The sequence below is a fragment of the Lynx canadensis genome, chromosome B3, assembly GCF_007474595.2.
Source record: "Lynx canadensis isolate LIC74 chromosome B3, mLynCan4.pri.v2, whole genome shotgun sequence".
In the NCBI taxonomy this organism is placed as follows: Eukaryota; Metazoa; Chordata; class Mammalia; order Carnivora; family Felidae; genus Lynx; species Lynx canadensis.
The window spans coordinates 145,940,195-145,952,237 of record NC_044308.2 but is presented as its reverse complement, the minus strand read 5'-3'; positions in this window follow the sequence as shown (position 1 = coordinate 145,952,237).

Here is a 12,043-nt window from a genome sequence, read left to right as displayed (position 1 = left end):
ATCACAGCTTGACAAACCTGATCCCACAGCATGGAACCCGCTGCCCAGCCATCTGCCCCATGCAGGCCCCACGTCCGACCGGACCCCATGTCTTGGTGTTTGAGGGGAAGGGTTGAGCCAGCCCTGCCCCCCAGGGCTTGTGGACTGAGACCTCCCAGCACCTGGGCAGAAACCAGATGCCTGTGCTGTCCAGCCAAGGCCCTGATGTCCATTCCCGGCCCACGGCCAAACCCATGTTCGCTGAGGTCATTCCGGAAGACAAGTGGCCGGAACAAGACTGCTTCGGTGCCAGGAGATGGGACCCTGCCCCCAATGGCAGCATCAGTGCTACTGAGGGACACAAGTCCACAGTAAGACCGGAGGAAGTTACGGGGAAGCATTTACATTCTCTTGAGGTAAATAAGGACTTTCTCAGAATGACAGCAAGGCCAGGAACTTTAAAAAATGAGACTCACAGCTCTGCCTGCAGAGCAAAGACCAAATACCTATAAGGACAGAGTCCCCATAAACAAAGTAAAAAGCTCCCGAAACAGAGGCCAAAGCATCTAACGTCAAAAAGAGTCTGTGTTGGTCAGAGTTCTTCAGAGAATAAACAATGCTGGATGATAGGCAGATGACTGAATGATAGGTGTGTGTGAGAGATGATCTTATTTTTAAAGTATGTATACATATAAAGGGGGGCACTTTCAGGTCCGGACACATGATTGTATAGGCTTGGTGAGCCCAAATCTATAAAACGGGCCAGCATCCTGGGGACCCAGAGTGGGAAAGTTCAGAAGGCCGACTGGAGGTAGAACCCCTCTTCCTCATGGGACCTCAGCCACTTTTCTCTCGAGGCTTTCAACTGATTTGACAAGGCCCACCATCACGTGGAGGCAATCTGCTTTACTAAGTGGCCACTGATCTAAATGTTAATCACATTTCTAAAATACCTTCTCTCTCTGGACTAGTGTTTGACCAAGTATCTGAGTACATGGCCTAGCCACCATCACGGAATCCAAGTAAATGAACGATGGAGAAATGCAGTGAGCAGGAGGAATTTGACCTGCATGGAAACGTTTTCAGTGGAAGGTGGGGAGGGAGAGATCATTTCCAGTAGGTTGTAAACACAAATAACCAAGGAAACACACAACGAACCAAAGAAAAGCCACTTCAAACAAATGACCGCTTATCTAGACAGCGGCTACTCATCAACAGCCCGCTGTGTGCCAGGCAGGTGTTACCATGGAAGGACTCGGACCCCTGCACCGTGGCACCATCGTCCTGATGAGGGATGAACAGCACAGTTAAAAACAAGGAAATGTCGTGTAAAAGACAAGGAGACCAGACACAAACATCCACGGCAGGTGCTGTTTGACACATCCTAGAGGGTGTGACTGACCTGCAGGGTCAGCATGGGGGCAAGGGGCACACTGCAGGCAGAAGGTGCAGCAGATGAAAGGGTCCTGGGGCAGAAATGAGCCCTGGACTTCACTCTGAGGTGATGGAAAGCCCACTGTGCAGAAGTCTCATGGGGAGACGGAGGCAGCAGGGCGGGGGCAGTGGCAGCAGAGAGCAGGGTTCAGAGCACACACATCCTGGGGCACAAGACCTGAAGGGTTTGCAGAATTGCACCCACAGGGCCTCCCAACTCACAGCACACATGGAATTGCCACTTACCGAGATCGGGGTCAAGAGCTCCCTTTCCAAGATGGCGAGTTGGAGCTGCCCATTAGACATCCAACAAGGGGTGCTGGGCTGCCGTGTTCGCAAAGAGGCCCGAGATGGGGACCGGAATCTGGAGCCACCGGTACATGGGTGGCGTTTATCCTCACGGGACTGGTGGGGATTAGCAGGGATGGAGTGTGCACAGAAGTCCAAGCCAGGAGGCAGGGAGTGCCAGAGGCCAGGAGCAGGGCACTCAGCGGCCGAGGCTGGAGAGCAGGGGTCAGAGAGGCACTGGGCAGAGAGGGAGGTGCTGTGGCTGCGTCCAGCATCTGGCCCAGCAGAGGTCATGCTGCCTTCCCAAGCGCAGGCTCAGAGCAGGGTGGGTCAGGGCCCGGCCCGAGTGGGCTCGAGAGGTCAGCACAGCCCTACAGACAGGCGACAGCAGGGCCACAAGCACAGTCGCAGACTTCCCAGCATTCCCACCCAGAACTCAGGGAGAATTATTCCTTAAACACACAGCGAACTGGTAGGAACTCACCGTCTGCTGAGCCTTGGGTCACAACTCAGTACATTTCAAAATATTCAGGTCCCACACAGCAAGCTCCCTGACGACAGGCTAGCGACGCACACGTCTCGAGTCACATCGGCAGAGGAACTGTAGCCTACGTGTCTGGAGGGGAGAAAACACGGAGTTAACCAAGAGTCCAAATTTAAAAGTTGGAAGAAGAACAACCAAAAAAACCAAAGAAACACAAACACGAAAGGAGAAAATAATTATACGAGACTCCCGACCACGGAGGGGGGTGACGGCCACCCGCGGCTGCAGGGGACACTCCTGTCATCTTCACGGGGCCATGATGAGGCCGTTGGCCGATGGCGCAACGGGGACACACAAGCAGACAGAGTTGCCTGCAGCGCACTGAGAGACACAGCCACCACGCCAGAGACACCATTCCCCAAAAATACACACGGGCTTCTTTCCTCTTCTGGCTTTAGTTTGGGGGTGGCTGTAAATGGGGCACCTAACGCCACGCCCTCTAGGCCGTGGAAGCTGGACGTCTGAAGTCAAGGTGTGGCAGGCCCCCATAGCGCTTCTAGGGAAGGATCCCACCTCTTCCAGCTTCGCGTGGCTGCCAGAGACATAGCATCCCGTGGCCTTAGAGCATCAGGCCAATCTCTGCTCCATCATCACATGGCATTTGCCTGTGTCCCTGTGTCTCTGTGTCTAAATGTCCCTCTTCTTACAAGGACAGGAGTCATACTGGATTTAGGGCCAACCATTCAAATATGGCCGCATCGTAACTGATCACGTCTGCAAGGAGCCCAGTTCCAGATGTGGTCACATTCATGGGCTCTGGGAGGACATGAATCTGGAGGGAGGCACTATTCCACCCAGTATCCTTTCCTGAGGATTTTGCCCCTGAAGCTGTCAGGTGGGCAGGTCAAGGTGGATATTTGCATGGTGAGGGAGGAGACACACAGAGGCCCAGGGCAGAGCCCGAGCTCAGAGCCCCATACAGGGTGGGGTGGCCCAACCGGGAAGAGAGGTCTGAAGCCAGGTCTAGAGGTCCCACTGGGGTGCCCTGGGCCTCTGGGTCTGAGATGAGAGGGGAGGGTGCCCATGTGAGCAAAGAATGGGGCAGAGAAGAGAGGCTGGTGTGCCCAGCAGTTGATCAAGTAAGTAACATGCCGAGAAAATGAAAGAAAGGCAGGATCCACAGTGACCAGGAGCCAAAGAACTAGACGGATCTGAATTCACGGTTTCCAGCAGCATATAATGGACCAAATAATGGTCAGAAGCTTTCCAAATTTGATGAGACCCATGAACCTGCACACCCAGGAACTGCAATAGGGATAAACTCAAATATACATGGGCTAAATGCTCTACTCAAATGTCAAAGGTTTCAGGGGAATATGTCTATACATAATGTGTTTTTTATGCTTTATGTTTTAATATAAAATATTGGGCTGGTTAAGCTAACTCGGTGAAGTTTACAAAAGACATTCTGTGCAAATATTAGCCCAAGGAAAGCTTCAATGGCCATATTAATCCCAAATAAAACAGACTTGAAGGCAAAAGGCATTACTGGAGATAAAGAGGGCTGACACAGCTCTAAATGTACACACGCCTGGGCCACAGCTTTCAAAATATAAAGCAAGGTGGGAATGCAAACTGTGCAGCCACTCTGGAGAACAATATGGAGGTTCCTCAAAAAGTTAAAAATAGAACTACCCTACGACCCAGCAATTGCACTACTAGGTATCTATCCGAGGGATACAGGTATGCTGTTTCAAAGGGGCACATGCATCCCAACGTTTACAGCAGTGCTATTGACAATAGCCAAAGTATGGAAAGAGCCCAAATGTCCATCAATGGATAAATGGATAAAGAAGATGTGGTGTGTGTATATATATATATATATATATATATATATATATATATAGTGGAGTATTACTCGGCAATCAAGAAGAATGAAATCTTGCCATTTGCAACTCCGTGGATGGAACTGGAGGGTATTATGCTAAGTGAAATTAGTCAAAGAAAGACAAAAATTGTATGACTTCACTCATATGAGGACTTTAAGAGACAAAACAGATGAACATAAAGGAAGGGAAACAAAAGTAATATAAAAACATGGGGGGAGACAAAATATAAGAGATTCTTAAATACAGAAAACAAACAGAGGGTTGCTGGGGGGGTTGTGAGAGGGGCATAGGCTAAATGGACAAGGGGCATTGAGGAGGACACTTGCTGGGATGAGTACTGGGTGTTATATGTAGGGGATGAATCACTGGAATCTACTCCTGAAATCATGATTACACTATATGCCAACTAACGTGGACGTAAATAAATAAATAAATAAATAAATAAATAAATAAATAAATCATTTTTAAAAAATAAATAAATAAAAAGATAAAGCAAACAATGAGCAGACCTGTGGGAAGAATTACACAGATTCCCAGTCATCATGGAGATGGTAACATCTACCCCCCAGCAACGTGCATGGCCAGCAGATGCATATTAATAAAGATGTACCTACCGTTAACGCTTTAATCAACCAGCCGAACGGCTGGGCACACGCAGGCCTTGACAAGCCACATTCCGCATTCCAAACCTGCAGAACATTCACACACTGTTCTGTCCTATGGCCATAAAAAAAATCCAACGCGTTCCCAAAGACCAAGTGCACTCTGTTGGTGTGTGACGATGGCACGATTATGCCTTCATCGGTTGTCGTCTCCTTTTTGTGTTTCCCTCAGGCTTGGCCAGCACATCCGCAGGATGGGCTCTGGACCTGGTGGGGAGGCCTGCACCTCCTTTTCTGCATGATCCCAGACCCGAATCCAGCTGCGTTCATCCCAGGTCTTGGGGTCCCATTCTTCACTGTGAGGCCCTTCCCTTCATGGGAAGACCCTCTGGGCTTTTCAACCTGCTTTGTAATCCTACCCGGGTCCTGGGCCCAATTTTCAGTCCTATTTGTCCTCTGGCTGCAGGATATGGGGCCTCTTGAAACGCTGTCATTGGAAATAGAAAGGGAAGGAAAACTTCCAGACTCATTCTATGAAGCCAGTATTACTTGGATTCCTAAACCAGACAGAGACCCAGTAAAAAAAGAGAACTACAGGCCAATATCCCTGATGAATATGGGTGCAAAAATTCTCAATAAGATACTAGCAACTCAAATTCAACAGCATATAAAAAGAATTATTCACCATGATCAAGAGGGATTCATTCCTGGGATGCAGGGCTGGTTCAACATTCGCAAATCAATCAACGTGATACATCACATTAACCAAAAAAAAAGAGAAGAACCATATGATCCTGTCAATCGATGCAGAAAAGGCCTTTGACAAAATCCAGCACCCTTTCTTAATAAAAACCCTTGAGAAAGTCGGGATAGAAGGAACATACTTAAAGATCATAAAAGCCATTTATGAAAAGCCCACAGCTAACATCATCCTCAACGGGGAAAAACTGAGAGCTTTTTCCCTGAGATCAGGAACACGACAGGGATGCCCACTCTCACCGCTGTTGTTTAACATAGTGCTGGAAGTTCTAGCATCAGCAATCAGACAACAAAAGGAAATCAAAGGCATCAAAATTGGCAAAGATGAAGTCAAGCTTTCGCTTTTTGCAGATGACATGATATTATACATGGAAAATCCGATAGACTCCACCAAAAGTCTGCTAGAACTGATACATGAATTCAGCAAAGTTGCAGGATACAAAATCAATGTCCAGAAATCAGTTGCATTCTTATACACTAACAAGGAAGCAACAGAAAGACAAATAAAGAAACTGATCCCATTCACAATTGCACCAAGAAGCATCAAATACCTAGGAATAAATCTAACCAAAGATGTAAAAGATCTGTATGCTGAAAACTATAGAAAGCTTATGAAGGTAATTGAAGAAGATATAAAGAAATGGAAAGACATTCCCTGCTCATGGATTGGAAGAATAAATATTGTCAAAATGTCAATACTACCCAAAGCTATCTACACATTCACTGCAATCCCAATCAAAATTGCACCAGCATTCTTCTCGAAGCTAGAACAAGCAATCCTAAAATTCATATGAAACCACAAAAGGCCCCGAATAGCCAAAGTAATTTTGAAGAAGAAGACCAAAGCAGGAGGCATCACAATCCCAGACTTTAGCCTCTACTACAAAGCTGGAATCATCAAGACAGCATGGATATTGGCACAAAAACAGACACATAGACCAATGGAATAGAATAGAAACCCCAGAACTAGACCCACAAACATATGGCCAACTCATCTTTGACAAAGCAGGAAAGAACATCCAATGGAAAAAAGACAGCCTCTTTAACAAATGGTGCTGGGAGAACTGGACAGCAACATGCAGAAGGTTGAAACTAGACCACTTTCTCACACCATTTACAAAAATAAACTCAAAATGGATAAAGGACCTGAATGTGAGACAGGAAACCATCAAAACCTTAGAGGAGAAAGTAGGAAAAGACCTCTCTGACCTCAGCCGTAGCAATCTCTTACTCGACACATCCCCAAAGGCAAGGGAATTAAAAGCAAAAGTGAATTACTGGGACCTTATGAAGATAAAAAGCTTCTGCACAGCAAAGGAAACAACCAACAAAACTAAAAGGCAACCAACGGAATGGGAAAAGATATTTGCAAATGACATATCGGACAAAGGGCTAGTATCTAAAATCTATAAAGAGCTCACCAAGCTCCACACCCCAAAAACAAATAACCCAGTGAAGAAATGGGCAGAAAACATGAAAAGACACTTCTCTAAAGAAGACATCCGGATGGCCAATAGGCACATGAAAAGATGTTCAACGTCGCTCCTTATCAGGGAAATACAAATCAAAACCATACTCAGATATCACCTCACGCCAGTCAGAGTGGCCAAAATGAACCAATCAGGAGACTATAGATGCTGGAGAGGATGTGGAGAAACGGGAACCCTCTTGCACTGTTGGTGGGAATGCAAATTGGTGCAGCCGCTCTGGAAAGCAGTGTGGAGGTTCCTCAGAAAATTAAAAATAGACCTACCCTATGACCCAGCAATAGCACTGCTAGGAATTTACCCAAGGGATACAGGAGTACTGATGCATAGGGGCACTTGTACCCCAATGTTTATAGCAGCACTCTCAACAATAGCCAAATTATGGAAAGAGCCTAAATGTCCATCAACTGATGAATGGATAAAGAAATTGTGGTTTATATACACAATGGAGTACTACATGGCAATGAGAAAGAATGAAATATGGCCTTTTGTAGCAACGTGGATGGAACTGGAGAGTGTGATGCTAAGTGAAATAAGCCATACAGAGAAAGACAGATACCATATGGTTTCACTCTTATGTGGATCCTAAGAAACTTAACAGAAACCCATGGGGGAAGGGAAGGAAAAAAAAAAGAGGTTAGAGTGGGAGAGAGCCAAAACATAAGAGACTGTTAAAAACTGAGAACAGGGGCGCCTGGGTGGCGCAGTCGGTTAAGCGTCCGACTTCAGCCAGGTCACGATCTCGCGGTCCGTGAGTTCGAGCCCCGCGTCAGGCTCTGGGCTGATGGCTCGGAGCCTGGAGCCTGTTTCCGATTCTGGGTCTCCCTCTCTCTCTGCCCCTCCCCCGTTCATGCTCTGTCTCTCTCTGTCCCAAAATAAATAATAAAAAAAAAAAACGTTGAAAAAAAAAAAAACTGAGAACAAACTGAAGGTTGATGGGGGGTGGGAGGGAAGGGAGGGTGGGTGATGAGTATTGAGGAGGGCACCTTTTGGGATGAGCACTGGGTGTTGTATGGAAACCAATTTGACAATAAATTTCATTTAAAAAAAATAAAAAAATAAAAAAAAGAAACGCTGTCATTGGAGATTTCTGATGCTCTCACTGTTCCCTGAGTTGACAGGAAAGGGGACTGACTCGCTGAGACATTTTCTTCCTTCGGTGCTTCAGTTCACTTAACACCAGCCAAGCTGCCCCACTCACAGTTACCAGTACGTCCTCCAGCCTTACAATTCCACTGCCCATGGCTCTCAAAGGCTAGAGGCACTGCACAAGGTGCACCTCCTTCCTGCCCATGTCCCATTACGAGCGTTCACGGAGCGCTTCTTTACAAAGAGACTTAGAGATGGGATGTGACAGAACCAGGGTGGGCCGTGCAGTGAGCCAGGTCAGGTAACAGTACAGCTGTTTCCACCCCTAGGCCCAAATGCCAACTTGTTTTAGAAAAGACGTAAACTATAAAAGACACTACTGATAAATTTACATTAAAATTAAAATGTGAGGTCCATCACAAGGTACCCTTTTTTGTATTTTCTTTTTTTTTTATTTAAACCTTAATTAGTTAACATACAGGTCAATGTTGGCTTCAGGAGTAGAATTCGGTGATTCATTACTTACAACACCCAGTGCTCATCCCAACAAGTGTCCGTCTTAGGGTGATGGGTGCTAAAAACAACACCTTTAACAAAAATGAAAGACCAGTTACCATCTGGGAAGATATGTTTGCAACACCTACAGCTGATAAGGGAATTCTGCCAGTAACGTGCAAATAGCTTCTGAAAAGCAAGAAAAAAGGCAATCCAATACAAAACAAGGCCAAGAGACGTAAATAGATATTTCAGAGAAGAGAAATACAAAAAGCAAATAATCATATAAAAAGGTGTCAGCTTCACCAATAATCAGAAAAAATTCAACCCAAGAGCAGAATGAGATATCATCTTAGCAAAATGACATCAGCAGACATTAAGACGTCTGAGCACACCAAGTGCCGGGATGTGGGTCTGCAGCACTTTTCATGCATGTGACGCTACTGGAAAGTCAAACTGAAAAAGCCACTTTGGGAAAGAGTTGATCGTTGCCTCCAGCTGCCCAGAGTTCTGTGCTCCTTCACCAGGCAGCTTTGCCCCCAGGTACGTGCTGGAGAGGCGTCCGCTGTACGGATACACCAGAAAATACCTCTAATGAACCAGGTGGGTCAGCGAGGGTGCCATCAGCAGTGCAAGGTGTGTGATAGGGCATAAAGGACTCTGCACAAGTGCGGGAGATGCTATGAAAGTGCAGATGTGAAGGGTTCACTGTGCAGGCAGACAAAACTCCCCGACCAGAGACCGTGATGGGGAGTCTCTGGTGAGGGTTGTGGAAGGTTCCTGCCTCTACATCTGTGGACGGTTTAAGGCTCCGTCATTCATCAGGGCAGGGAGTCGGAAAGAAGAGCTGGATAAAGAGCAGGGAGAGGAGAGGGTCCCGGGAAGACAGCAGAGGAGGGAGCACCAGAAACCCGTCTCCCCACCCGGACAACGGTCACACTCACAGAATCTGTCTTGATGCACCCACTTGGAACTCTGGAGTCTGCTAAAGGCTCGCAACTTCTGAGAGAAGTCTTGGGTGGTAAATGTGCTTAACTCTGGCCAATTTTAGCTCTTAACAAAGTAGCAGCTACCCAGCCCCCAGCCCCAGCCCCAGGGCAGGCAGCTGTGCACACGCTCCTGGAGTAGCCTACACGTGGCTTGTGGGGGCCAGGGTGGGCCAAAAGGACACTGTCCTCCGAATAGCGGGATCTATTCTCTGATCATGGCTTCTAATCGGAGTGCCGACAAAGAAGAGGGAGAGGCCATTGTCGCAAGCGCCCCCCTCTTCGGGTGGAATGACTTCCAAGGGACATAAAGTGTTGGCGTCTTCTTCTGCCCCTGTATTTTTCTGTTTTTCACTTTTTGGGAATCAGACATCAAAAACTAAGACCCTCAAAAGCAAGTGCATATGGGGGGAAAATTAGAAAGTCACCACACATGCCCAGGGAAAGCCTCAGGCTCAGAAAAGACTTAAGACATTAAGTTTACATCTCAGGCTGGCCATTGGCACAGAGACCGCCTAGCACAATCAGACAAACAAAAACAACAAATAATAAATAACAACAACAACAGCTTGGGGAAGGAGAAGAATCTCACGTCCAGAGCTACCACATTGAATTCAAATGTCCGGTTTTCAACAAAAAAAATCACAAGGCATACAAATAACCAGGAAAATAAGGCCTACTTAAAGGCCATAAAAATGAAACTGTTCCCAAAAGAGAATTGATGGCAGTTTTACCAAAGATTCAAAACAACCATCTTAAAGACACTTGAAGAATTATGGGAAGTTGTGGAGAAATTCAAGAAAATGATATGAGCAAAATGCAAATATCAATAAAGAAATAGAAAATCCAGAAAGAAACAAAAAAGAACTTGGGGAGATGAAAAGTACAATAATTGAAATGAAGACTCAAAGCAGATTTTAGCAATGATTCTTTGAGAAGAAAGAGTCAATGAACTAGAAGATGGGACAATTGAAATGTTCAAGTCTTAGGAATAGAAAGAAAGAAGATTGAAGAAAAGTGAACAGAGCCTTAGTGACCTGTGGGAGTGAATCAACATACACATTGTGGGAGTCCCAGAAAAAGAAGATAGAAAAAAGCACAGAGACTATTTGAAGAAATAAGGGCTAAAAACTTCTGAGAGTTGATGAAATACATGAATATAAACATCCAAAAAGTTCAATTAACTCCAAGTAAAATGAACTGAAAGAAACTCACGCTGAGAGACACATTATAATCAAGTTTCAAAAGCCAAAGATAAACAGAGAATCTTGAAAGCAGTGAAAAAGAAGTGACTCATCACACACAAGTGCTCCTCAAAAAAATCTTAAGCAGGTTTTTCATCAAAACCTTTGGAGGCCAGAAGGCAGTAGGCTGATATATTCAAAGTGCTCAAAGAAAAAAAGAGTTGGCCAAGAATCTTTTATCTGGCCAGCCTGTCCTTCAAGAGTGAGGAAGAAGTTAAGACATTCTCAGAGAAACAAAAGCTGAGAAAGATCATTGCCACTGGTCCTGCTCTGCAGCAAATGTTCAAGGGTCACCTACAGGGTTCAGTGAAAACACACTGGACAGAAGCTCAAAGCCAAGTAAAGAAATGAAGATCTTCATAACGCTAAGCACATGGGCAATTACAAACGTTACTACCTTTGTAATGATGGTTTGTAAACTTATGTGTTGTTTTCTACATGATTCAAGAAACTAACATATTTTATTTAGTCTAAAAGTTAGTGTTATTGGGGTGCCTGGGTGGCTCAGTCAGTTGTGCATCCGACTTCGGCTCGAGTCATGATCTCACAGTTCGTGGGTTGGAGCCCCACTTCAGGATCTGTGCTGACAGCTCGGAGCCTGAGGCCTGCTTTGGAAACTGTCTCCCTCTCTCTCTGCCCCTCCCCTGCTCATGCTCTCTCTCTCTCTCTCTCTCTCTCTCTCTCTCTCTCTCTCTCTCTTTCTCTGTCTCATAAAAATAAATAAAAATAAAGAAATAAAAGTTAGTGTTGCTGTAATTTTGGTTTTTACTCCACGTGTTGTTTCCTACATGATTTAAGAGACTAATGACACCTGAACTAATACAATGTTATTTGTCAATTATATCTCAATAAAACAGGAAAAAGAGACTAATATATTCAAAAGAATTATTAGGTTATGTTTTGGTGGTTATGTTTGATGTAGTTTTATGACATTAACAACTGATAGAGGTGGGAGATAGAGTGAAGCTGGTATAAATTCAGATTAAAGCATTATAACCTTAGGATGTTGAACATGATCCCCTGTAGCCACAAAGAATGTAGGTATAGAACATGAATAAAAGATAATAAGAAAAGAACTTAAAATATTTCACTACAAAAAATATACTAAACACAAAAGATAACAGTAATGCAGGGAATCAGGACCCAAAAAAAAAGCTGTAAGGCATGTAGAAAACAAATAGAAAAAAAGACAGAAGTTCCTCCTCATCAGTAATTACTTTAAATGAAAATACAATCAAAATGCAGAGATTGGCAGAATGGATAAAAAACACATGATCCAACTATATGCTTGTTATTTTTCAAGAGAC